At 43.1% G+C, this 26051-nt stretch overlaps 1 protein-coding gene across 3 annotated transcripts in view; it reads left to right on the top strand.

Moving 5' to 3' along the window:
* CDK6 (cyclin dependent kinase 6) overlaps window positions 1-26051 on the top strand; it is a 248447-nt gene that overhangs the window by 179394 nt on the left and 43002 nt on the right. The window lies entirely within an intron of this gene.

Raw genomic sequence — 26051 nt, 5'->3', positions numbered from 1 at the left:
CCAGAGGCTCTGAACACCAAGGTACCCAGGCAGGCCCCAGCCACTGAGAGGAGACCCATCACCCCAGCTTAGGTCAAAACATTGAAGTGGAAACCAGGGCACTCCCTGGACCCTGAGGTTTCTTGTCTCTTCTTGGATGTTTTCTTGGATCTCTTTTTTTCGTTCTTCAGAGAACCCACCAGATGGGAACTCCAAAGAAGCATTTACTTGAGTGAGGAAATACCCAAGGTGGTGGTACCCAGGAAAAGAACTGATCTTGTTAAACAGTGCACACAGGGGAGTTCTAAGTAAGAACCAAGGAGTACTACTTTTTAATCGTAATCAGTGTGTTTTTTCTTACTCTTGATGTCCCTGATGCGGGGAAAGATTGAGGGCAGGAGGAGAAGGGGGTGACAGAGGATGAGATGGTTGGATGGCATCACCGACTCAATGCACATGAGTTTGAGCAAGCTCCGGGAAACGGTGAAGGACAAGGAAGCCTGGAGTGCTGCAGTACATGAGATCGCGAAGAGTCGGACATGGCTTATCGACTGAGCAGCCACAATATTACTTTAACAGGAATGTGTTTGTTTTCACAGTGTGTGCTGAGATGCCCCCATCAGGCCAGCCTTTCCCTGTCAGGGCACCCCAACAGCTGCCCAGCTTTCCACCCCTTGGGTCTGACTCCCTGGGTCTGCCTGCCAGCCTGTTTTCCTGTTTCTTGCCTATTTCCTGCCTCCTTCCCATAAATTAATCTTTCCATTGTCGCCCTTTTTCCAAAACTTGTTAAAACTGGTGTAGGATCCTTGACCCTCGAGACCTTCTGAAGAAGAAGCCCCAACTGCATTCTGCCCATCTCACATCTTATTCTCCAAGATGTAAATGTATGTTCGTGAAGGGGACCTACCTTGTGGCCCCAAAACGTGTCTTGAGGTTTTCCTCCTTAGAATCCTTTCAGTTCTTTTATCCTAGGTGGCCCCTTGCCCTCTCTAAATCTTCCAGAGCTAAACCTGGAAGATGTCTCTTCAGGGAGGAGAACCGCCCCCTCCCCAGAGATGCCCGCCCACCTCCCACCCCCACATTCTGTTGTGTATGGTGCCTAAAAAAAACAAACCCTCAATAATGAGACAAACACCCTAGTTCAAAATGGGCGAAAGATTTAAACATTCACATCACTAAAGAAGATACAAGGATATCAAATAGGCATACAAAAAGATGTCCTGTATCAGTGCGTGCATGCTCACTCAGTCGGCTCTATGTGACCCCCATGGACTGTAGCCCACCATGGAGCTGAGTGTCTTTATCTATAAAATGGAGAGACTGGGATAAGATACTACATCCATGGCATTCTGACCTTCACAGAGGTATTCATATCCTTCTACAGTCTAAGAGTGCCCAGCCCTTTCGTTCCCCTATTCAGCTTTGTTCAGAGCAGTTTGATTTCATCTTTTTTATTTACTGGGCTTCTGGAATCTAAAAGGGTTTTACAACACGGGAGTAGATGTCCAAGATTCACTCTAACTCTGATATTCTTTGCTTCGGGGCGAAATTGTGGCTTGGTCACTTCTAGAATTCTTAACACGTCATGCAGACCTCACCCTTGCTGGCAGAGGTTCTTATGACACATGCTTGTCGTGGTTCTGAGAACTCGACATACATTATACAATTTAATCCTCCCAGGCAGCTTGCCCCAGGAGCCCACATCTGGTTGTTGCAGAGCTTGAACTCAGAGCTGTATGACCTGTGACAGGTACACTGAAGTGTAATGAGCTACACTAGGAAGCCAGGTAGGCATATAAACACACAGGGCAGCAGTTACAGATGTGCACAGCGGCAGGGGGGCAGGGGGGATAGTGGTGTGTGCATGTGTGTACATGCCTCCCTCTCTACTACTGCTTTTTTTGCACATTTAAATATATAGATAATTCACGTGGAATGTCTATGAAAGTCTAAACCAGTTCTGTCCAATAGAAAAGAGAATGTGAACCATGTCATTTTAAGTTCTCTAGAAGTCACAAAAAAGAAACAAGTAAAAATTGATTTTTTAACACAATATATCCAAAATGTAAACATGGAATAGGGCTTCCCTGGCTCAGATGTAAAGACTCTGCTTGCAATGCAGGAGACCCAGGTTCAATCCCTGGGTTGGGAAGATTCCCTGGAGAAGGGCATGGCGACCCACTCTAGTATTCTTGCCTAGAGAATTCCATGGACAGAGGAGCTTGGTGGGATCCTGTCCATGGGGTTACAAAGAGTCACACATGACTGAGCAACTAACATACACACACATCCAAAATGTTATTATTTAAATGTGGAATAACTATAAGAATATGGATCATACTCTATTTCAATACTAAATTGTTAACCTGCAGTATATGTTTTTTGCTGACAGCACATCTCAGTTCAGACTAGCCGCATTTCAAGGGCTCATAGACACAGGTACTGAATTTTACGTTGTTGTTCAGTTACTGGAGTGGGTAGCCGTTTCCTCCGCTAGGGGATCTTTCTGACCCAGACGTGAAACCCACGTCTGCTGAACTGGCAGATGGATTCTTTACCTGAGCCACAGGTTTAAACCATCAAATGAAAAGATAAAGAAGAAACAGACAGCTCACTGTTTGTTGGGAAGGGGTGAGAGAATGAGTCCGTGCCCTTCTGCTGCTGCTGCTAAGTCACTTTAGTCGTGACCCCAGTAGACGGCAGCCCACCAGGCTCCCCGTCCCTGGGATTCTCCAGGCAAGAACGCTGGCGTGGGTTGCCATTTCCTTCTCCAGTGCAGGAAAGTGAAAAGTGAAAGGGAAGTCGCTCAGTCGTGTCCGACTCTTAGCGACCTCATGGACTGCAGCCTTACCAGGCTTCTCCGTCCATGGGGTTTTCCAGGCAAGAGTACCGGAGTGGGGTGCCATTGCCTTCCCCGCCGTGCCCTTCTACCCTAGGCTTATTGATTTCTCAGTCTTTTGTCTCCTACATTGTCATCTTCTCTAGTGTGGGTGGAGGCCGGAGAAGTTGGAGTCCTTGTAAAACCAGCTGATGTTGATGCAGCGCCTGGCCTTTGTCCCTGAATCAGTGACACTTAAGGGGCAGCCTGTAAATGCAGTGTTATCAGCCCTGGCTGATCAGTCTTCCCCACTGTGTCCTCTTCAAAAGCACATGCACCTGGAGCCTCCGTCGCCACAGTCTCTGACTCTGCAGGCCATTTTCAGAAACAGGAATTGTGTGGGAAGGAATGACTTAGGAGATGCAGATGCCGGTTAGCTTTATTTAAAAAAAAGAGTTTGACAAATGAAAATGTCTTCTCCTATCCAAAATCCATTCCCAAAGACAATCCCTGGATATATTTCCAGATCTTTATTGCACATTCGAAAGTGTGTGTTTGCAAACATCTACATATGTATATGTATAGATAAATAGATAAACACATGCACACCTCTGTCAGTTTATCTCACAGAAATGGGCTTATGCTGTACATATGTTGCCTTATTCATTTTATTTTATCACAATATATTATGTTAGTTCATAGAAATCAAACCCATTTTTAAACTGCTGAATCATTGTCAGCTCATTTATTTCATAATTTAATTTCCCATTGATGAGCATTTATGGATTGGTTGGCTGGTTGCATTTGGTCTTATTACAGACAGTATTGCAGTTAAATCCTGTGCTTATTTTGTGGAACATTTGCTCAAGTATTTCTGTATGGGTAAATTCCAGAAGCGAAATTATAGGGTCAAATAACATGCCTATTTAAAATTCTGCTAGCTAAACCAAATTGCTCTCCAGCAAGTAAACTCTGTTTTTACCTTAAGGTGGGAAATAGGATTGAGAGTCTCAAAAATGAAGAAAGATGGTCAAAAATAAAACAAGACAAGGACTCTTACGTAAGCCCTGGCTTCCTCATGCTGCTTCTACGCCTTTTTAAAAATAATGTCAAGAGGAAAACCTGAGTGAATATGGTAATTATAAAAACTGCTGTTAAGTTGGTTTGAAGCCTGAGGGACCTCTTTCAACTGTAAAGTTGACTGCGGGTTTCCTTTTTATCAGTTGTGTAGTGATAGGGAAGAAATCAACCTCATTTTGTCAGTTAAAAAAAATTATCGTAAGATAAAGACCCAAGCAGTTTTTCAGACTAGTTTTTTCCAGTGCACAGACAGCATATGAAGAGCATTCTGTAGAGTTCAGTAGTGTGGAAGCTTGGAGAGTAATGTATATCGAGTTTTGATCTTCCTTCCAGCCTGGATGTAGACGTGGGTACTCTTCTTCCTTAGTCGCCAGACCTCATGCATCTTTCCTTCAGATTTTGCCTTCCAGGGGACTTCCCTGGTAGCTCAGTTAGTAAAGAATCCGCCTGCAACGCAGGAGACCCTGGTTCAATTTCTGGGTCAAGCAGACCCACTGGAGAAGGGATAGGCTACCCACTCCAGCATTGGGCTTCCCTCATGGCTCAGCTGCTCCTGTAATGCAGGAGACCTGGGCTCGATCCCTGGGTTGGGAAGATCCCCTAGTGAAGGGAACAGCTACCCACTCCAGTATTCTGGCCTGGAGAATTCCACGGACTGTATAGTCCACAAGGTCGCAAGGAGTCAGACATGACCGAGCGACTTTCACTTTCTTTTCACTTTATTTGCCTTCTGAGTCTATTCGTGGAAATAACTCTAGAAGCCCCTGCATCAGCCCTGACCTTGAAAGAGAAAATGAATCTAATAGTCTCAGTTCTACATCAGTCAAAGTCTTAGGTCTTGCTGGTTACATCTCTAAACCCTTGATTTGGATAAAAAGAATATTTGATTTGAGGCAAAAAGCGGCCCATTTTTAAAATATAAAACACTGGCAGAGAAAGTAGCTGTATTGTACACTGATAGCCAGCTGTTACTAGTCTGATCTTTCCTTAGTCAAAGGCAGACTTCTCATTGCTGTTCCTGGCTCTTACGAACATGAGTTGCTTCCCAGCAGTACAAAATAAAAAGTACCAGGCCTACACAAAGTTATTTCAGCCGGAGCGTGGACCTCTGATCTGAGTTGAGTCCGGCCTTGGTAAAGCCTGTAAAGCATGATGTTACGTTACATCTGTTGCTTTATAGCAATCATGCAGCTATATTGGCAAGACAATAAATACAGTGAATAGCACAGTAAGTCCCCGGATGGGAACCTTCAAGTTGCACACGTGCAGAGCTGCACACACGCTCTCACATGTCCCACCGCGTGAGTGAGTTCACCTGTCTGGCATGCGTCGTCGTGTGCGCGCGCCCTCCGCACGTGCCTGTGTTTTTGTGCACCCTACAGTACTGCAGAGTACAGTGGTACCGTGCTAGCGCAAAAGACAGGCGTTCCTTTATTGGGTACTAGTTCAAGAACTTCTTAGAATATGCAACCTTAGATTCAAATACTTCTTTAAAAATTATATCTCAAGTCTATAAAATAACCTCACTCTGGAGAATTTTGAATGGGAATGTACATTAGCTATTACAGATACTGGATTTTAGATTAAAAATCAGATATCTTTTTAATCCAGTGACTTCACTGTGACCACATTTGTTAAAACTGAGTTCAATTTTGTGTGTGGTCTTTAGGATTTCATTGGATCCTTAGTACATATATTTATTTCAGCAGATATGACATTCTTGTGGGAAAAGTATTATAAACGTATCACAGTAGAGTACTATATAGCCGATGTGTTAGTTGGGCACCTAGGCTAACTTTGTTGGACTTAGGAACAAATTGGATCTACAAACAGATTCTCAGGACAGAACTCGTTTGTGTACAGGAAACTTACTGTACAGGGTATTTCAGGTAAATGTAAATTTGATGGGATTTCATTGTATGCCTAAGTAATGTCCCACAGAATGGTGCTAAAGAGCTAAATTACAACAAATAGTAAGGTGTGACAAAAAATTCTACTTGGTCTTGTCCTGGAGCGATAGGTTACGATAACAGTCTGTTGTAGCTCCATGTGGCCGCTGCTGTGGGATCTGGGTCTGTCTGATACCCATGCTCCACTGTTGAATACTGCGTTCCTGCCTCCCATCTGGCCTTCCCGTAGTGGCTGGAGGAGCTGATGTCTGATATACTCAGTGCTTGGCTTAGCTGAGAAGCACTGGGCATTTTCTCATAAAAATAGAAGATATTACCTGGTTCTTTCTTTTCCTCCTTTCATCTCCTCTTCTCCTCAACCCTTGCTGCAGACTTTCTCTCCCTCTTCTGTCCCTCCTCCCTGTCTTTTCTCCACTCCCACTCTGTTCTTCTTTCCCTTCCCAATTTAACTGGGAAGTACAGAGCATTCAACATGGCCTCCTGTATATTCCTTCCCTAATAATACATGGTAGTATTGAGTTCTGATTTACTGCTTCAGTTTTGCTGGATAAATTAAATTTGCAGAGATCCGAATTTACTCAGTGATAGGCTCAAGAGCTGTCGGCTGCTTGGGGGGGGCGGTGTGCATGCGTGCGTGCACATCTATAAAACCAATAATCTGGCCAAATGTATTTCTAAATCTTCTAGTTTTCTTATAAATATTTTAGAGTTTTAATATGAGAGAAAAAAAAGTGTGGCAGAGACAGCTACAGACATGTGGACTGTGTTTACTCACAAATTGAAATATTGCAAAGGACAATTCAGAATGGCAGGTTTCCGGTGGAAATTAGATTTTACTATGAGCTAAACTGGATATTACTAGCTCTTGTTCTTATCACTGGCACAATTAGAGTTTGCTGGACACTCTCAGTCCAGATCTGGGAGAAGATCCAAAACTTGGGAAATTAGGGGTCAGGAGCCTGCCAAATGTGTTTGTACTACATGGTCCAACTGTTTAACTGGTAAAAACTTTACATACTAATATTTCAACATAAGAAGGAGTTTGGAAGCCAAATGCTGTGTCCATTTTGCTGGTCAGGGTCTTACTGAATTCTCTGGATATCAGCATAAAATAAAGTTAATTTTAGAGGCACTCAGGTGAATGGGATACAGCCCCAATTAGAAGTGGCATTGAACTGAAATACACAGACATTTCTCATTTTTATCTAAACTGATACTTTTTTTTATATATTGAGTAAAAACAGTTTCTTGTTGTATTACATATGTGAGCCCTCAATCGGAACACATTAAAAATATTAGTAGCTTTTAGTTTAAAATGATACCTACTGCCCTTCTCTGTTTCTTACTAAAAAGGTGGAACCCCCAGCCCTTATAACTGGCAATGAAATAATTATCTGAATTATGTGAAAGGATCCCCATTTAGCCAGAACTAGATTTAAAATCCTGTTTGGTGATTCAGCTATCTCATGTGCACCTGGAAATAAACGCCTTTCTTCCCCTCCCTCATTCCCTTTTTTAGAAACACTGAGTTGATCGTAGTTCAAAAAACAGTCAGCTGTTTCCACCACAGATCCTAGTGAGATCTCCACAGCGGGACTGACTGCCCTCTGCCATCAGTGTTAGAGCTCTTTCTCTCCTGGGTATGGGTACAAATACCAGGAAAACATATGTGCCAAAAGAGATCGGGGAGGTGAGGAGAACAGGGTATTTAGTAGGTGGAGACAGAGACATGAGAGCGGTGTGCAGGGAAACATGCGAGACGCTAAGATTGATCTAAGAGCTACTCAGAGGCTGTTAAATGCTTACAGAATGGGCCAAAGTAATGTCTACATTTTGTTAACTACACATTGTCTGTCTGGGGAGACGGTCCTTCTTAAGAGAATGAGATAAACTAAAGGAATAAAATTCTTGTTACTTTTGAAAAAATACTACCAAACAAGCAACAGTCTCTAGAAGCCTAAAAAATGATATAAAACTCTGAAAATGATTAACTAGCAAAACCAGAAGAAATTTCTAAAAATCTGTAGACTAACTCAAGACAGTGCTAGAAGACATACTCTCTAAAAGAGAAACAGTGGAATCAACACAAGTGTCCATCGACAGATGAATGGTTAAAGAGGATGTGTGTGTGTGTGTGTGTGTGAGATACGCACAACAGAATATTCCTCAGCCATAAAAAAGAATGAAATAATACCATTTGCAGAAACATGGATGGGTCTAGAGATTATCATACTAAGTGAAGTTAATCAGACAGAGAAATACAAATATCATATGATATCATTTATTTGTGGAACCTAAAAAGAATCATGCAAAAGAACTTATTTACAAAACAGAAATAGACTCACAGACATAGAAAACAAACTTATGGTTACTATAGGGGAAAGGGAGGGAGGGATAAACTAGATCTTGGGATTAACAGATACACACTACTATATATAAAATAGATTTTTATAAAAAGGAAAGCAGTGACCTACTATATAGCACAGGGAGCTATATTCAATACCTTATAATAACCTATAATAGAAAAGAATATGAAAATATATATATATATATTACTGAATCACTTTGCTGTACACCTAAAACTAGCTGCTGCTGCTGCTGCTAAGTCGCTTCAGTCGTGTCTGACTCTGTGTGCCCCCATAAACGGCAGCCCACCAGGCTCCCCCGTCCCTGGGATTCTCCAGGCAAGAACACTGGAGTGGGTTGCCATGTCCTTCTCCAATGCATGAAAATGAAAAGTGAAAGGGAAGTCGCTCAGTCGTGTCCGACTCTTAGCGACCCCATGGACTGCAGCCCACCAGGCTCCTCCGTCCATGGGATTTTCCGGGCAACAGTACTGGAGTGGGGTGCCATTGCCTTCTCCGCCTAAAACTAGCACAACATTGTAAATCAACTATGCTTCAATAAAAAATAAAAGAGAAACAAAAGGCAACAAGAACTGAACATCCTGAAATGTAGAAACAGTAACTGAAATGGAAAGGGAGATACATAAAATGTGAAATTATAAAGAAATCAAGTACAGTAGCACAATTGAAATCTGAGAATAGGGAGTAAAAAGAATTAATATAGGAAATGGAATCTTTGATGTGAAGGACAGTATTGAGAAGTTCTCACAGAACACCGATGAACAAAATTGTTCATGGTTTAAATGGTAAGAAAAGGACAAATATGAAGACTAGAGAGTGAGAATCTGGCATATAAGAAATCAATGGTCTTGACATGCGATAATCAAAAACATAGACTAAGACGTGACTTGAGTATATGGATTGAAAGATCTCACAATATTTTGAAGATAATCATTATGGAAGAGAAAAACCAGTAGTTTGGGATGCTCAGGGCTATGAGTACAGAACTCAAATCAACTTAGATAAGCTAAAGACTAAGGAATTTGTTAGCTCACATAAACGGTGATTCCAGAGATAGATGAGCTTCAGAGTTGGCTTGATCTACAAGCTGCAGCTCCATTTTGCTGAGACTCTCTTCATTGTGGTGTCATCTTTGAAGACTCTTCCCTCATGGCCAAGTGGTTCTGGTAGTTCCAGGTTTTGGACAAAGAACACATTCTTTTGTCCCAGAGTTCCAAATAGGTGCACTGAGATTCATCCTCAGAACGGTTATGACACATGCCTACATTTAAACCAAGGAATGAGACCAGAGAAGTGGGATTTGCTGATCAGATGGTGATCTGAAGAACATCAGACCGACATAAAGCTCATCCTGGGACGTGTTAGAATTGCATAGAGAAAGAAAAAAGCCTGTGAAGAGCAATAAATTTATTTGAAAGCCATACAAGAAGAAAGGAAAATCAGGCTGACCTCAGATTTCTCTTTTATTCTAAAAGTCAGAAGAGAATAGAGAAATGGCTAGATTTGTGAGGGAAAGTCTGTGACCCCAGAACTTAGAGGTTCCAATATGTAAGGATTCCATTACTGTCTTGTTTGTTTGTTAAATACCGATTGGGCATGCTTGATTTGACTGAGAGGGATATCAAAATTAGCACATCAAGAATAGGTGACCACAGATTGTAAATTGGTGCAGCCACTATGGAAAACAGTGTGGAGCTTCCTCAAAAAACTAAAAATAAAGTTCCCATGTGATCCGCCAGTTGCACGCCTGGGATATACCCAGACAAAACTATAGTTCAAAGAGATACACACACCACTGTGTTCATAGGATGACTATGTACAATAGCCAAGACATCAAAACTACCTGTGTCCACTGACAGATGAATGGATAAAGAAGATATATGTGGTGTATACACTGGGATAGTAGCCGTTGAAAAGAATAATGCCATTTGCAGCAATAAATGGATGGACCTGAAGAAAATCATACCAAGCCAATTAAGTCATAAAGAGAAGGACAAATACCATACGATAGCCCTTCTACGGAATCTAAAATAGGACACAAATGAATGTACACACAAAACAGAAACAGACTCAGAGACGTAGAGGACCCACTTGTTGCCAAAGGTGGGGGTGGGGAGGGAAGTACTGGGAGTTTGGGATTAGCAGATGCAAACTGTTACATATCGGATGGGTCAACAGCAAGGTCCTGCTGGATAGCACGGGGAGCTATATTCAGTATCATGTGATAAACCAGTAATGGAAAAAAATAGGAAAAAGTGGATATGTATCAACTGAGGCAGTTTGCTGTACAGCAGAAATTAACACAGCATTGTAACTCAACTATACTTCAATAAAATTTTTTTTTTAAAGAAAAGAATGGGTGACCACAGCACGAAAGGACTGGTGAGATTTCCCTGTGGGACAGAGTATCTACAGACACCCAGCTCTTCACAGAGGTTCTGAGAACCGTGGCTTCAGCAGCCCTCACCTGTTGGTACTGGCCATCTAATGACCCCGTAGGAATGTGGTCGAACTAGTATATTTTTCACAACAGCATCTGGATGAAGCTTAAAAGCAAATAATTCCATTATAAATTAATGGTCCTTATTATGAGAATAGCCCTATAATTGGACTTCAGAAATTCCCCTAAAGAAGCTTCAGGCAGAGTGTACCATCAGATTTAAAAGTCTAATTAAATGAGTCTAAAATTATGTTTCATTTTAGGCCACCTATGACTAGAAAGAAATGGTTTCCAAAGGCCTTTAAAAAAAGAAGAGGAGTTGGTCAAAGGAAAGATGAAATAGAAAGGGAGATGAATGGGATAAGGAACAATTATAAAGATGTAAAATGGAGTAGCCAAATTATAGCTCACTTCGGAGGCACAAAGAGGGAGCTGACGCTTAGGAGGACTGAGGAAATGATACAAATGGCAAATTTGGGTAAACTTTCAAGTGGGATACATACCTTTCTATGTAATTCCTGACATTTTCCCATTTTTCTTTTAACCCTGAAATGTTCTATTTAAAGATTATCTATATTAATACAAAAAAAAAAAAAAAAAGTGGAATCAATCAACATGTTCGACATCAGTGGACCTGCTTTGTAAATAACCGCCTATCAGTACGATTTATGAGGAGGGTCGAAATAGGAAAGTGCATGCTGTGCAGCTCTTAGAAGTGAGAGTGCCCACCGGCATGTTATTCGTGTTGCTGGATGTCACTGTGTTGTTAATATCACTGCCTCTGCTACTTGTTGATAAGATACTGACACACTTCAGTTTTCCCGGTGCTAAAAGACCCACTGCCCCGAGAACCCCAGTTTCCTACGTGCCCCTGCCTCTCTCTCCGCAGATCACCAGGGCTTCCCTAGGATCCAGCTGAAGGGTTGTTGTCACTCAGTCGTGTCCGACTCTTTGCGACCACATGGACTGCAACACGCCAGGCTTCCCTATCCATCACCAGCTCCCGGAGTTTACTCAAACCCATGTCCATTGAGTCGGTGATGCCATCCAACCATCTCATCCTCTGTGGTCCCCTTCTCCTCCTGGCTTCAATCTTTCCTGGTCTAATGAGTTGGCTCTTTGCCTCAGGTGGCCTAAGTATTGGAGCTTCAGCATCAGCCCTCCCAGTGAATATTCAGGGTTGATTTCCTTTAGGACTGATTGCTTCGATCTCATTGCTGTCCAAGGGACTCTTAAGAGTCTTCTCCAGCACCGCAGGTACTGACGGGTTACTGGCTAGCATATCAGGGCTATCCAGAGTCATGCTCCAGCCCTTTCACGTTTAAAACAAAAAAATTTCTAAATATTATCACAGGCTATGGAGATGCTTTCCTAAGAATATCCGTTTGTATCAACTCCTACGTTCTCTTCAGTCCCTGGAAGTCATCCTCTGCTCTGGCAGTGGATTCTCCCAGCTACCCTTTGCCGATGTCAGGAAGATCATTTTTCTCTTTATATCAGAGGCCTTCTACCAGTTCCCAACTGGCTGCTGATTTTTATCCTATTTCCCAGGCCTTGCAGGCTCCCGGAAATGAGTTAAAACTAGGAATTTAACATCTTTGCTGTGAAACTCTTCCTTTGCTTTGGTTTTGTTTTTTCAGGCAAGTGGTTAGCATATCATTCACCTGTTAGCCATCTTGGCACAGAAATGTCCACCAAGAGTGGTACCCAGAATGGCCCCTAAACATGTTTAAATATGCACCTAATTTGTTTTGTTATAATGGGTCACGGGATTTTGCACCGTAATTAAGATAATGAACCTTGAACTTACGGAGGTACAGTGGATAAGAGTCCACCTGCCAATGCAGGGGACACAGGTTCAATCCTTGTTCTGGGAAGATCCCACATGCCACAGAGCAGCAAGCCCATGTGCCACAGCTGTTGAGCCCGTGCTCTAGAGCCTGTGCTCCACTGTAAGAGAAGCCACCGCAGTGAGAAGCCTGTGCACCACAACTAGAGAAAGCCCGAGCACAGTAGTGAAGACCCAGCAGAACCAAAAATAAATTAAAAAACTTTATAAAATAAAGTGAACCTTAAAATAAGTTATTCTGGATTATCTGGATAGGCCCCATCTAATGATATGAAATTTTTTTTCTTAAATTTTTAAAAATTTTATTTTAGTTTGGAGAATAGTTGATTTACAATGTTGTGTTAATTAAAGTTCAGTTCAGTTCAGTCGCTTAGTCGTATCCGACTCTGCGACCCCATGAACCGCAGCATGCCAGGCCTCCCTGTCCATCACCAACTCCTGGAGTTCACTCAAACTCATGTCCATCGAGTCGGTGATGCCATCCAACCATCTCATCCTCTGTCGTCCCCTTCTCCTCCTGCCCTCAGTCTTTCCCAGCATCAGGGTCTTTTCAAATGAGTCAGCTCTTCACATCAGGTGGCCAAAGTATTGGAGTTTCAGCTTCAGCATCAATCCTTCAATGAACACCCAGGACTGATCTCCTTTAGAATGGACTGGTTGGATCTCCTTGCAGTCCAAGGGATTCTCAAGAGTCTTCTCCAACACCACAGTTCAAAAGCATCAATTCTTCGGCACTCAGCTTTCTTCACAGTCCAACTCTCACATCCATACATGACCACTGGAAAAACCATAACCTTGACTAGACGGACCTTTTTTGGCAAAGTGATGTCTCTGCTTTTGAATATGCTGTCTAGGTTGGTCGTAACTTTCCTTCCAAGGAGTAAGCGTCTTTTAATTTCATGGCTGCAATCACCACCTGCAGTAATTTTGGAGCCCAGAAAAATAAAGTCAGCCAATGTTTCCACTGTTTCCCCATCTATTTGCCATGAAGTGATGGGACCAGATGCCATGATCTTAGTTTTCTGAATGTTGAGCTTTAAGCCAACTTTTTCACTCTCCTCTTTCACTTTCATGAAAAAAGTTAGTTTTAAGTGTACAGCAAAGTAATTTAGTTATACGTATGCTCAGACGATAGAGAATCTGCCAGCAATGCAGGAGACCCAGATTCAATCTCTGGGTCAGAAAGATCCCCTGGGAAAGGGAATGGCGACTCACTCTAGTATTCTTTCCCAGAGAATCCCATGGACAGAGGAGCCTGGTAGGCTACAGTCCATGGGGTCGCGAAGAGTTGGACACGACTGAGTGACTAACACTTTCATTTTCATATATGAATCTGTTCTTTTCTAAATTTTTTTTTCCCATACAGGTTATAACAGAGTATTAAGTAGAGGTCCCTGTGCTATACAGTAGGTCCTTGTTGGTTATCTGTTTTATATATTGAAGAAGGAAATGGCAACCCACTCCAGTATTCTTGCCTGGGAAATCCCATGGACAGAGGATCCTGGCGGGCTACAGTCTATGGGGTCGCAGCAGAGTTAGACAGGACTGAGTGACTAAAACCAAGTTTGTTTTCTAAGTCTGTGAGTCTGTTTCTGTTCATAAGCTCTTTAAAAGAGAACTTTCTCAGGCTGGAGGCAAAAGAGATGGGACAGAAGAGGAAGTCAGATTCCAAGCGTGAGAAGGATTTGACCCACTGTCACAGCCTCTGAGATTAGAACCAGAGAGAGGCCTCTGGAGGGGGCGGAGGGCCACTGACAGCCAGCAAGAAATCAGGAACCTCCATAAAACAGCCACATGGAACTGGGTTCAGCCAACAACCCAAGTGAGACGAGAAGCAGATCCAAACCTCCAGAGTGGAATGCAGCCCTTTGTGAGGCTCTAAGCAGAGAACCAGTTAAGCCAAGCCGTACCTGGACGTGTGATCTGCAGAACTTTGAGATGAATCCTGACTGTTGCTTTAAGCCACAAAATTGGTGGTAATCCGATACAGCAGCAGCAGCAGGCCAACACACCGATATATAAAATAATAACAGCACACCAACAACAAATACACCCGGCAGGATGGGATGGAAGCAGTGGTAAATGCTGCAGAACACACTGTTCATCATGGCTGGGGAAGTGTTTTCAGGCTGGGATTCTCTCCACGGTGAGCCACTGGTTCTGAAGGCCAGGAGGACCCAGAGCCAGTCTGCACTCAGCACTCGGCTAAGAGTTTACATAGGATTGGGTGTCTGGGGGAAAAACACATGTACCATTCTGTGTAAGAAAAGTTGTTTTAGAGATGGGCTGTTTTAACAAAGGGGCTTCTCTGGTGGCTCAGTGGTAAGAATCCTCCTGCCAATGATCCCTGGGTTGGGAAGATCCCCTGGAGAAAGAAATGGCAACCCACTCCAGTATTCTTGCCTGGAGAATCCCGTGGACAGAGAAGGCTAGTGGGCTACAGTCCTTGGGGTCTTAAAAGAGTTGGACACAACTTAGCGACTAAAACAGTAAAAAAAAAAAAAGAAAAAAAAATCTTAACAAAGTGGCCTTGTGCACTGCTGTGATTCAAAGAGAGGGAGCGCATTTGTAGATTCTTGTTTGTTTTCCTAAGGTTACTGTTGTGTATAGTAAGAAATTGGTGAGAAGAAGAAATTATACAAAGGAGAGATTGTTTTGACAATAGGTCCATGCTGTCCCATTTGTGTGTAATTTCTTCTGGTACAACTGTAAAACTCTGACAAGCTTTAGCAGAGTTCTGGGTGTTATTTATGAAAACTGCTTACATCAGGCTTCAACTCGACTTAAAGGTCCAGTGAGGTGCTTTGTGCCATGGATTACACTGGTGACGTGGAAGTTAGCTCATATATGCTGGAATTCCATAAAGGATGGCACTCTGGAGCCAACCTGCCTGGGTTTCAATCCCAGCTCTTTCACTGACTAGCTGTGTAGTCTTGGGCCAGTTACTGAACGTCTCTATACCTCAGTTTCCTTTTCTGTGAAAATGGATGATAAGAGGGCCTCTCTCGTAGTGTATTGTGAGAACTTTATGTGCTCAAACTACCACCTAGCACCTTGATCGGCAGCAACAAATGTTAGCTATAATTATGTTTGTTATGCTTTCCCTAAACATGCAAACATTCCTGAAACTGGGTCTTTCTGACTCCTTGTATGCAAAAAACAGTTGAGCCCAAGGATCCCCTAACTGCAGATCACCTACCCGTTGTGTACCAGCAGGCCAAACCAGGAAGTCTAGTTACCTGGCATCCCTTTCTGTCGCTTCTTACTGTTATTTTCCACTTCACATTGGTGGAGCTTTACCGATAATGTGACCTTATATTCCTTACCAGATAAATCTTCATTTTTTAACACCTTAAAAGAACATTCCCTATCTGTTCTTTTATGAAATGATGTTTCATAAGATAATAGGCATACTGTGGTATAGCAGAATAATATTAAAATAACTTTGGAAATGCTAGGTTTGGTTTCCTTACTCAGGATTTATCAGAGCCTTGATTATTAATATGAATTTTCAATGTCCAAGGATATATAGTGCATTTCTCTGCAAACATAATTTGACCATGGAACATATTTTTCAAGATATGCCTCTTCGAATTTCCTAGAAGTGTTCTGCACATCCAGTTTGGGAAACAGCTGCCATGAAATACAAGCATATTTTACCAAGATTATTTAGTATTTAAAAATTAAGAGTTTTATGAATTGTAGCTTGTTCTAAAACATTTTATGGTTCCAAATATGTATATCTATGTCTGTTTACAAGTTCCCCGGTGGCTCAGTGGTAAAGAATCTGCCTGCCAATACAGAAGATGGGGTTCAAGGCCTGGGTTGGAAAGATCCCCTGGAGAAGGAAATGGCAACCCACTCCAGTCTTCTTGCGACTAAACAACAGAAATGTATGTTTACCCAGATTCGACTTAGATAAAGCAAGGGAGAGTCTAATTCTTATTTTTTAGGTTAAAAACGGCCCTTGTTAGGGCAGGTTAATGACTTTTCCCAATAGTCCTTCTCTGAGATAGATAATGAAGATGTCATTGTACAAGGACATGATCCTCTACTTGGCAAAGACTTGGTCATCAAATGCATATTGAATTGGGCAGCCCAAGTGTCATCCATAAAGTTAGTGCGGCCTTTTTAAGAAACAGCTTGTAGGGGCCTTCCCAGGTGGTCCAGTGGCTAAGACTTTGTCTTCCAGTGCAGAGGGCGCAGGTTTGATCCCTGGTGAAGATCCCAGGTACCTCATGACCAAAAAACGAAAACATAACACAGAAGCAATATTGTAACAAATTCAATAAAGATTTTTAAAAGCGGGGAAAGGAGAGTGTGGGCAAATTGGGAGAGTAGCATAGAAACATATACACTACCGTATGTAAAATAGATAGCCAGTGGGAAGTTGTTGCATACCGCGGGGAGCTCACAGTGGTGCTGTCTGTGACGACCCGGGGGCGGAATGTGTGTGGGGTGGAGGGGAGGCTCAAGAGGGAGGGGACACATGGATACTTACGGCTGACTCGTGTTGTTGTACGACAGAAACCAGCACAACATTGTAAAGCAATTTTCCTCCGATTACAAATAAATTTTATAATAATTTTTAGAAGACTTTAAAAAAATACTTAAAAAAATAAAACAGCTTGTACTTTCAGCCAGCACCGCTTATTGAGGTGGTAACTTCTATAAGGTTACCCCCTCTGTGAAGAAATTCCTTCCTTTTGTTCTGAACTCACCTCGCCCAAATGCTAGGTGAAAAGCTTCTTTGATTTGGTATTCAAGAGAAGTGAACGCAACCAAGTTGCTTCTTAGCGATTTTGTAGGCTTCAGCCTTCTCGCCTTCTTGGTGTTTTCCTTTCTAAAGTAAAAAGTCCTCATTCTTCAGGCTTTCAGTTGACTGTGAAGATACTACACTATTGCGGGCTAACAAGTTAGCCTGCCACAGTTTCATGGATGCTGGCAGAAGACAGAAGACTCCTGGGTTAGAGACAAAGGCTACTTTATTACTCACTGCAATGGTAGTAGCTAATTACATATTTATTAGAGTTCCTGGTTTAAAACCTGCCTGTCCCGTCACTCATGCAGCTCTGGACCATCTCTGTTTTTCTCACCACCGTATCCCTAACAGCTCACATGGCATGGTGTGGCGCGGGCACCGAGTAAATAAATAATGAATGCATGAACACACTACGGTCTCTCTAGCTCAGAGCCTGTCTGTTGTTCTGAGTCGCAGAATGGGCCAAATGCATTATTTGGGTCCATGCCTTCCTCTAAACAGTTTTGTTGTGTTTCTCCCTCTTTTCACAAGCTCAAAATTTGTCTTTACTGAAGTTTGATCGTTTTTTATTTCATATTCCCGTGCATGCATGCTATCATTTCAGTCGTGTCCAACCCTGCGACCCTATGGACCATAGCCCACTAGGCTCCTCTGTCTCTGGAATGTCCCAGGCAAGCACACTGGACTGGGTTGCCATTTCCTTCTCCAGAGGATCTTCTCAACCTAGGGATTGAACCTGTGTCTCTTACAGCTCATGCACTGGCAGGCGAGTTCTTTCTACTAACACCCCTGGGAAGCACTCAAATTTTAATTTAGAGATGTTACATCATTTTACTAATTGAAATGATGTAGACATATTACATGGTACCAGTCCTAGATACTCCTGCTAGCATTGTCCATTTGGGTAATTCTGATGTTTCCATTTAACTGACTTGCATCATAAGGAAATGAAAGGTGCTGAAAGCTGAGACTCCGACGGTGTTTCAGTTATCTTTTGCAAACCTAGGTGGTTCAGATTATTCTGGGCGCTGTGGAAGATGGCAAAGTGAAACAGCGCTTCTCACTTACACATACATACCAAGGTCTGTGGCCAGGACCTCAAAGAGGTTAGAATCTATATGAGCAAATAACACAGACTTGGTGTGTTCGCACGTAATCATGGTAAGCAAGCTGCATTAGAATCTCAGCATGTGTCAGTGCTAAGCTACGTGGTACAGATTTAAATACCTCATGGGAGTTTGGCATTACTCTGAACTGGACTACAATACTAGAGATTTCATGAAGTTTGCTCTGGGCTGGATTTTGAAGCTCTTAGATTGAATCTTTAAAAAGAAGTTCATTAGGCAGGCCACAGAAGTTGCAGTGTGCTCTTAGAAACATGAGAGCTGGCTGGAGTGGTAGGCATCAAATGGGAAAGCGTGTGTTCCGTTCACGCTCACCACGGGGCTCGCAACCTTTCTGTCTCCTCTTTCATTCAGTTTAGCCGTGCGTGCGTAGTGAGGAAGCCACACCTTTGGGCAGCTATAGCTGGGATTGGAGGGGGGGGGGTGGGGGCAGGCAGAAGACGGGGCCCTTCTAAGGAGGATCCATGAAGTAAACTCCGAAGGACAAGCTTGGAACGCCAGCCTGTGTACTCATAAATTCCAGCTATTCCCAGAGATGAAAGGGAAGTGAGAGGACTGGGAACAATAGGCAGGGGTGTTCCCTGGGACCTTCTGACCGCCTGTTTACAGCAGAGGAGGAGCAGCGGAGCTGCCCAGATGGCAGGCCAATGCGAGAACGAAGCTTCCTCGCCCTGAGACCTCCTTAGGAAATCCTGTTTGTGACGGTGACTTCACTGCAAAGTGATCAGGAGTGCTCCCCTGGGTCGTACAAGCTCACTTCTAAAACCCTGAACAACCACGGTTTCTAATGAGTTTGAAATCTTATTACCATGCGCGTTCGGCAAGATAGAAACTGGCGATCAGGTGAGGCTTGGGTCAGACCTTATTTTGCAAGCCTCTGCCTATCTTGTGCCACTGACATGCTGGTCACACAATAGCTGAACTGTGAGATAAGCCTCATCTTTCTTTTCCTGTGTTGGTATGTTAGGGAATGATGGTTCTGATGGCCTTTAAAAAGCAGGAAAAGGCAAAGCCCCGTGACACCATGTCTTTGGCACTGCATTGCTTCAGTAAGAGATCTATCTTGAAAGCCTGCGAAATGCAGATTAAGTTTTTTGCGAGCTGGGTCAAAACACCGTCAAATCCAAAGCCGATTGACCAGAGGGCCCTCTCTGAAAAGATCCACTTTTTACATCCACCCTTGGAGTCTACCCTTCTCTCCTCTTTTCCTTCCGCCACTTAAGTGCTTTTGGACCTGGGGATGGGGGACAGTCTGCTTTCTACGCCAAGCCTCATGAAATGGGATTTGTCTTCCATCGCAGACAGGTGGCCAAGCTGTTACAGAGAGGGCTTTGGCCCCCCCGGATGCATGGCCCTGTGACAGCGCAGAGCCAGGCCACGTGTCTGAGCCCGTGGGCAGCCTCAGATGGTGACAGCTTCGGTCAGTTGGTGCGGAGTTCCCCTGGCGGACAACAGAGAGCAGGAGCGCAGCTGCCCTCCAGCGCTCCTGGGTGATAGGAAGAGCTCTCTGAAACAGAACACGGCTGTCCCTCCCTCCCTCTTTCCCAGGCTGGGCCAGGCACTGGGAAAGGAATTTGGGCCTTCTCAGACCATGCTTATTGTTATTATTTTGGCTTGTCGGATTTTAGTTCCCTGACCAGGGACTGAACCCAGGCCCTTGGCCGTGAGAGCACAGAGTCCTAAGACTGGAGCACCGGAGAATTCCCCCATTACCTAATACAGCCTTCTGCACTTATGATATGCATCAGGAACAGATTTCACAAGCCTTTTTCCTAGGAGACTAGATTAGTCATTAGGGTTAATTATTCAGTAGTTAGAGGAAACATCGTAATGGAGAAAAAAATCAACTTCTGGTAGCCAGGAAGCAGAGGGCCTTATAACTTCAGATTGCTCCATGAAAAGAATGTGCACTGCAGTCTTTGCACCCAAAAATCTAATCATGGTTGGAACTCTCCAGACATCAAAAACATCCCCTCCTTAGCTTTAAATGGCCTCCGGTTCCAAGCCCACATATTCTTAGGGAGCATCCTTCTCCCAGAGGAAATACAGTTGGATTGTCGTGAGAAAAGAACCCTGGGTCTTCTGTGCTGTTGGCTTCAGCAGACTCTGCCGAATCTCTACTGGTGAGATAATAAATACCACTTCCAGAAATGTGAAGGAAAGAAGCCTTTTGGTTTCGAGTTCCTCATCTAACCACTACGCAGCATTGATAGAAAAAATCTGGACCCAGTTCACTGCTTTTGCCTTCCACTCCCCCGCTAAGGGCCCACGTGAAAAGCAAATTTGGCCTTGTTTCCTTAGCATCCTCTGGGCCCAATTCTTGTCTTTCATCATCTTTCCTAAAGCTGATATGACAATTCCGCAGGGAAGAAGCAAACAGTACACTTGGATGAACTCTACAAAACTCAAAGACTTTTCCTCTTCTCCCTGATTCTGAAGTGATTTTCTGTATTTAAGAAAAGAGAAATGAGGATAGTTCTGGCCTGAACGGTTCCATATTGTTTATATCATATTGGTGATATTTTAAACTGGGCAGAGAAAGCACACAGATTGTTGGGCTTCCTAGGTAAAGAATCTGTCTGCCAATGCAAGAAGTGCAGGAAACTCAGGTTCGATCCCTGGGTCAGGAAGATCCCCTGAAAAAGGAAATGGCAACCCACTCCAGTATTCTTGCCCAGAAAATCCCATGGACAGAGGTGCCTGGTAGGCTACAGTCCATGGGGTGCAAAGAGATGAACATAGCTGAGCACACGGGCACATACAGATTGTAAGATAGTGGTCGGCCTGCTTTAAGGAACCCAAGTTGTAAATACCCTTGAAAAGTACTCAAAAATTCCAGTTATTACCAAAGTTGAAGGGGAAGTGAACAGATCTCATCAACTGCTTCTTCTGTGTCATCCTCTAGGTTAAATGTCAGCACCTCAGAGAGGCCTTTTCTGACCACTCTCCTCTTCTTTATCAGAGCATTTTATTTTCTCTTTTGCACTCACTTATTTAATGGCCATTTCTCTTTCTTCCTCCCTGAACTCCAAGGGACCACATCAAGGTCAGGGCCCATATCATTCATGCCCTCCTGAATTCCCTTCGTCTGGCACAGTGAAGCACACACATCCCAGACCCCCAGGAGTGCTGAAGGAATGAATGAGCTTTGGAAGTATGGCAAGCTAGCTTCATGTTCTTGGTGAGCTCCCAGTTCTTTGGCATCTCCTCTTTTCTTTTCTCGGATTCAACTAAAGAATGCTACTTGATCTCAACATCCAGCTTATCAGGGTTGGTTCCATTCATTAATTTTTCTTTAAAAAAAAAAATAAACAAACTAGAATTTTTGTTCAGAGTCTCAGGTCCACTAATAGTTCCATATCTGAAGAATGCAGTGTAGTGAGGGGGTTGCAGGAAGCAGTTTTGGAGTGTTTAATTTTGTCTCCATCACTTCTTGGCTGGGTAATGGTGACTCATTATTAACCATCTCTCCCACCTCAGTTTCCTCACCTGTAAAGTGACGATACTAATATATAGAGTTCTCACCTAGTGTGGACCTGGGGTTAAATTAAACAGCACATGTAAAGCAGTGAGCTTTCTGTTTCATGTTGCATATGCATAGTAAACTTTAACCCCTATCATTTTGTTCATATTGTTAAAGGACCTGGGTGTATCATTTTTTCTAGAACAGGATAAGGGGTGGCTTCCTGTCAGAGGTAACCCTGGACATTAGGAGTATTCAAGGTCAGAAAGCCTAGGACCTGGAGTACTGGATCCCACAGAGCCTCCTGCCTGAGGGCACTGGGCGGTATGGCCAAATGACTCAATATTGAAGTAATGACTAATCGTCGCAGGGCTCCTCGTGTCTCTTCCCCTCCGCCCCACCACACTCACCACAAGGCTAGAACTGATCCTGGAGTCTGGCTGAGCATACAGTGAGTCTCAGCAAACCCATCCGGTGGGATTAGAGAAGCCAGGTGGGGCACTCCGGGGTGAGGGAGCAGCTGCCTCTGGAACCGAGAGGAACTGGGGGTCCCTGTCCTGTTCCCTGTGTGCTTCACAGAATCCGGAGTGCAGTCTCCAGTGTGTACTGGCCACCAGAGAGTCTTGTTCTGAGGCACAGGAAGGAGCGCCTCATACCAGCTCATAGGGAAACTCCAAACAGTCAGCAGGAAGAAACTCAATCACAGATGAAAATGATTTTGTCTCACCGTGTGTCTGTGCAGGAATCTGAGGGGGAAAACGAGACATTCATTGAACAGAATGTACTTTGTTCCTTTTCATGTCTGTGGTTGTGTGCCTGGCTCACTGGTCTCCATCAAGAAAAGAGCAATGACTTACACATTTAACTTTGTGACCCCGTGGAGCAGTGTAGCCTGCCGGGCTCCTCTGTCATTGGAATTCTACAGGCAAGAATACTGGAGTGGGTAGCCACTCCCTTCTTGAGCAATTCTCCCCGACCTAAGGATTCTTTACCATCTGAGCCATCAGGGAAGCCTCATTTAATGATCTTATTGGACAGAATTGCCTTTCACACTGATTTGTAAGGCAGATACTTCCCTCTCCTATCTCACTTGGAACTCAAAAGAGGAGCCCATTGGCTTTAATATTTTGCAAGCATGTAGGGTCAGCAATCTGGACATTAAAATAAATCTGTCATTATTGGTTGTCTTCTTTCATTTAACAAAAATAATACATGGCTATTGTAAAATATATTTTAAAATATGAGTAAAGAATATAAGATAAGCCTGTGCATGTTAGTCACTCAGTCATGTGATCCTTGTGATTCTTTGTGATCCCGTGGACTATAGGTGTCTGAGCCACCAGGGAAGCTCTTTAAGATAAGCATTGCTTGTAGTGAACTAAACTAGTGGAGGTGATGGAATTCCAGTTGAGCTGTTTCAAATCCTAAAAGATGAGGCTGTGAAAGTGCTGCACTCAATATGCCAGCAAATTTGGAAAACTCAGCAGTGGCCACAGGACTGGAAAAGGTCCGTTTTCATTCCAATTCCAAAGAAAGGCAATGCCAAAGAATGCTCAAAGTACCGCACAATTGCACTCATCTCACACGCTAGTCAAGTAATCCTCAAAATTCTCCAAAGCCAGCCCTCAACAGTACGTGAACCATGAACTTCCAGATGTTGAAGCTAGATATAGAAAAGGCAGAGGAACCAGAGATCAAATTGCTCACATCCGCTGGATCATTGAAAAAGCAAGAGAGTTCCAGAAAAACATCTATTTCTGCTTTATGGACTATGCCAAAGTCTTTGTGTGGATCACAATAAACTGTGGAAAATTCTTCAAGAGATGGGAATACCAGACCACCTGACCTGCCTCTTGAGAAATCTGTATGCAGGTTAGGATTACACAGTTAGAACTGGACATGGAACAGCAGACTGGTTCCAAATAGGGAAAGGAGTACATCAAGGCTGTATAACGTCACCCTGCTTATCTAACTTATATGCAGAGTACATCATGAGAAATGCTGGGCTGGATGAAGCACAAGCTGGAGTCAAGATTGCCAGGAGAGAAATATCAATAACCTCAGATGTGTAGATGACACCCCCATTATGGCAGAAAGCAAAGAAGATCTAAAGAGCCTCTTGATGAAAATGAAAGAGGAGAGTGAAAAAGTTGACTTAAAACTCAACATTCAGAAAACTAAGATCATGGCATCTGGTCCCATCACTTCATGGCAGATAGATGGGGAAACAGTGGAAACAGTGACAGACTTTATTTTGGGGGGTTTCAAAATCACTGCAGATGGTGACTGCAGCCATGAAATTAAAAGACACTTACTCCCTGGAAGAAAAGTTATGACCAACCTACTCAGCATATTAAAAAGCAGAGACATTACTTTGCCAACAAAGGTCCATGTAGTCAAAGCTGTGGTTTTTCCAGTGGTCATGTATGGACGTGAGAGTTGGACTATAAAGAAAGCTGAGTGGTGAAGAATTGATGCTTTTGAACTGTGTTGTTGGAGAAGACTCTCGAGAGTCCCTTGGACTGCAAGGAGATCCAACCAATCCATCCTAAAGGAAATCAGTCCTGAATATTCATTGGAAGGACTGATGCTGAAGCTGAAACTCCAATTCTTTGGCCACCTGATGCGAAGAACTGGGTTATTTGAAAAGACTCTAATGCTGGGAAAGATTGAAGGCAGGAGGAGAAGGGGATGACAGAGGATGAGATGGTTGGATGGCATCACCAACTCAATGGACATGGGTTTGGGTGGACTCCAGGAGTTGGTAATGGACAGGGAGGCCTGGCATGCTGCAGTCCATGGGGTCACAAAGAGTCGGACACGACTGAGCTGAACTGAATGAGAGCATCTTGCTGTTTCAGAAAATAAGAAAATGCTAATAAAAAAAAACAACCTGGTAATATGTTAAAAGGGCACAGAGTCTAGCGTAGAGAGACAACTAGACAATTCTAAAACAATCTGAGGCATTAAAATATATAATTACAGTAATGAATTCAATACATTGAATAAAACAAAAATCCATGAGTCCATACTTTAAGACAGGAGAGAAGAGAAAGCTCTTTCTTACATTGTGCTCAGACTCTCTGCAGCTCCATGGACTGTAGCCTGCCAGACTTCTCTGTCCATAGAATTTTCCAGACAAGAATACTGGAGCAGGTTGCCATTTCATACTCCAGGGGATCTTCCCAACCCAGGGATCAAACCCACGACATTTGGGTCTTCTGCTTTGGCAGGCAGATTCTTTACCGCTAGTGCCACCTGGGAAGCCCTTCTTACAATAAATGCCAACTATACAGATAGAATGATAGAACAGCATCAATGGATGCTAAAGTTCTGAGTGAATTTATTTCATAAAGATCGAGAAATTTATATGATCTCAAAATAGCTCTCTATAAAACACTTTTTTTTTAAGATGAGTCAAGAGGAGAAAGAAAAATAAACTGTACACCACTAACCAAGAGTTGACCATTATTAGTAACTTAACAAGTGTCTTTCAATTTTTTTCTAATGTTATAATGTTTTTAATGTCTTATAAAAATGAGCTCACGCTTTTTTTAACCTTTTTTCTCATATAAAAATATATCATGATCTTATTTACTTGTATTTAAATATTACTAGGCACATACTGAGTATGTATTGAATGAATGAAATTCACAAGCCTTTAAAAGCAAGGTTGTGCTATATGCTCTTATAACTCTTCTGCACTCCCAAGATTTTTTTCCTTAGTACTAATTCCTAGAAATGAAATAGTGAGGTAAAGAATATTTAGAACCCCATGGCCTTTGATATATGGAGCCAAATCACCCTCCAGAAAGATTCTTCTACCTTATTTTCCCACGAGTGATGTATTAAACACACACCTTTCAATACATTTTAAAGAAGAAGACTGGGATTAATGTGTGTGAAACACCCAGAGTAGGACCCAAGTCATTGAATCAGAAAATAATAGTCATTCACATCCTCTTCTCTCTGTAGGTTAGGTTCTATGAGAACTAAAAGCTGGGGATCGCTGTTTTGCAAAACCTTCCCTCTTATCAGATGGGGTTTTTGTTAATGCAGAAAGCTCCGAGTTGGGATAGAACCTGATTTTAGTTGAGCCACTCACAGACCAGACCCTCATCTCCTAGTCTTTATCAGAAAACCCTGGACTTCTCTGGTGGTACAGTGGATACTAATCCTGCTGCCAACACCGGGGACACGAGTTTGATCCCTGGTCCGGGAAGATTCCACATGCCGCAGAGCAGCTAAGCCTGTGCGCTG

The sequence above is a fragment of the Bubalus kerabau genome, chromosome 8, assembly GCF_029407905.1.
Source record: "Bubalus kerabau isolate K-KA32 ecotype Philippines breed swamp buffalo chromosome 8, PCC_UOA_SB_1v2, whole genome shotgun sequence".
In the NCBI taxonomy this organism is placed as follows: Eukaryota; Metazoa; Chordata; class Mammalia; order Artiodactyla; family Bovidae; genus Bubalus; species Bubalus kerabau.
This window is presented reverse-complemented; position numbering and strand designations above follow the sequence as displayed.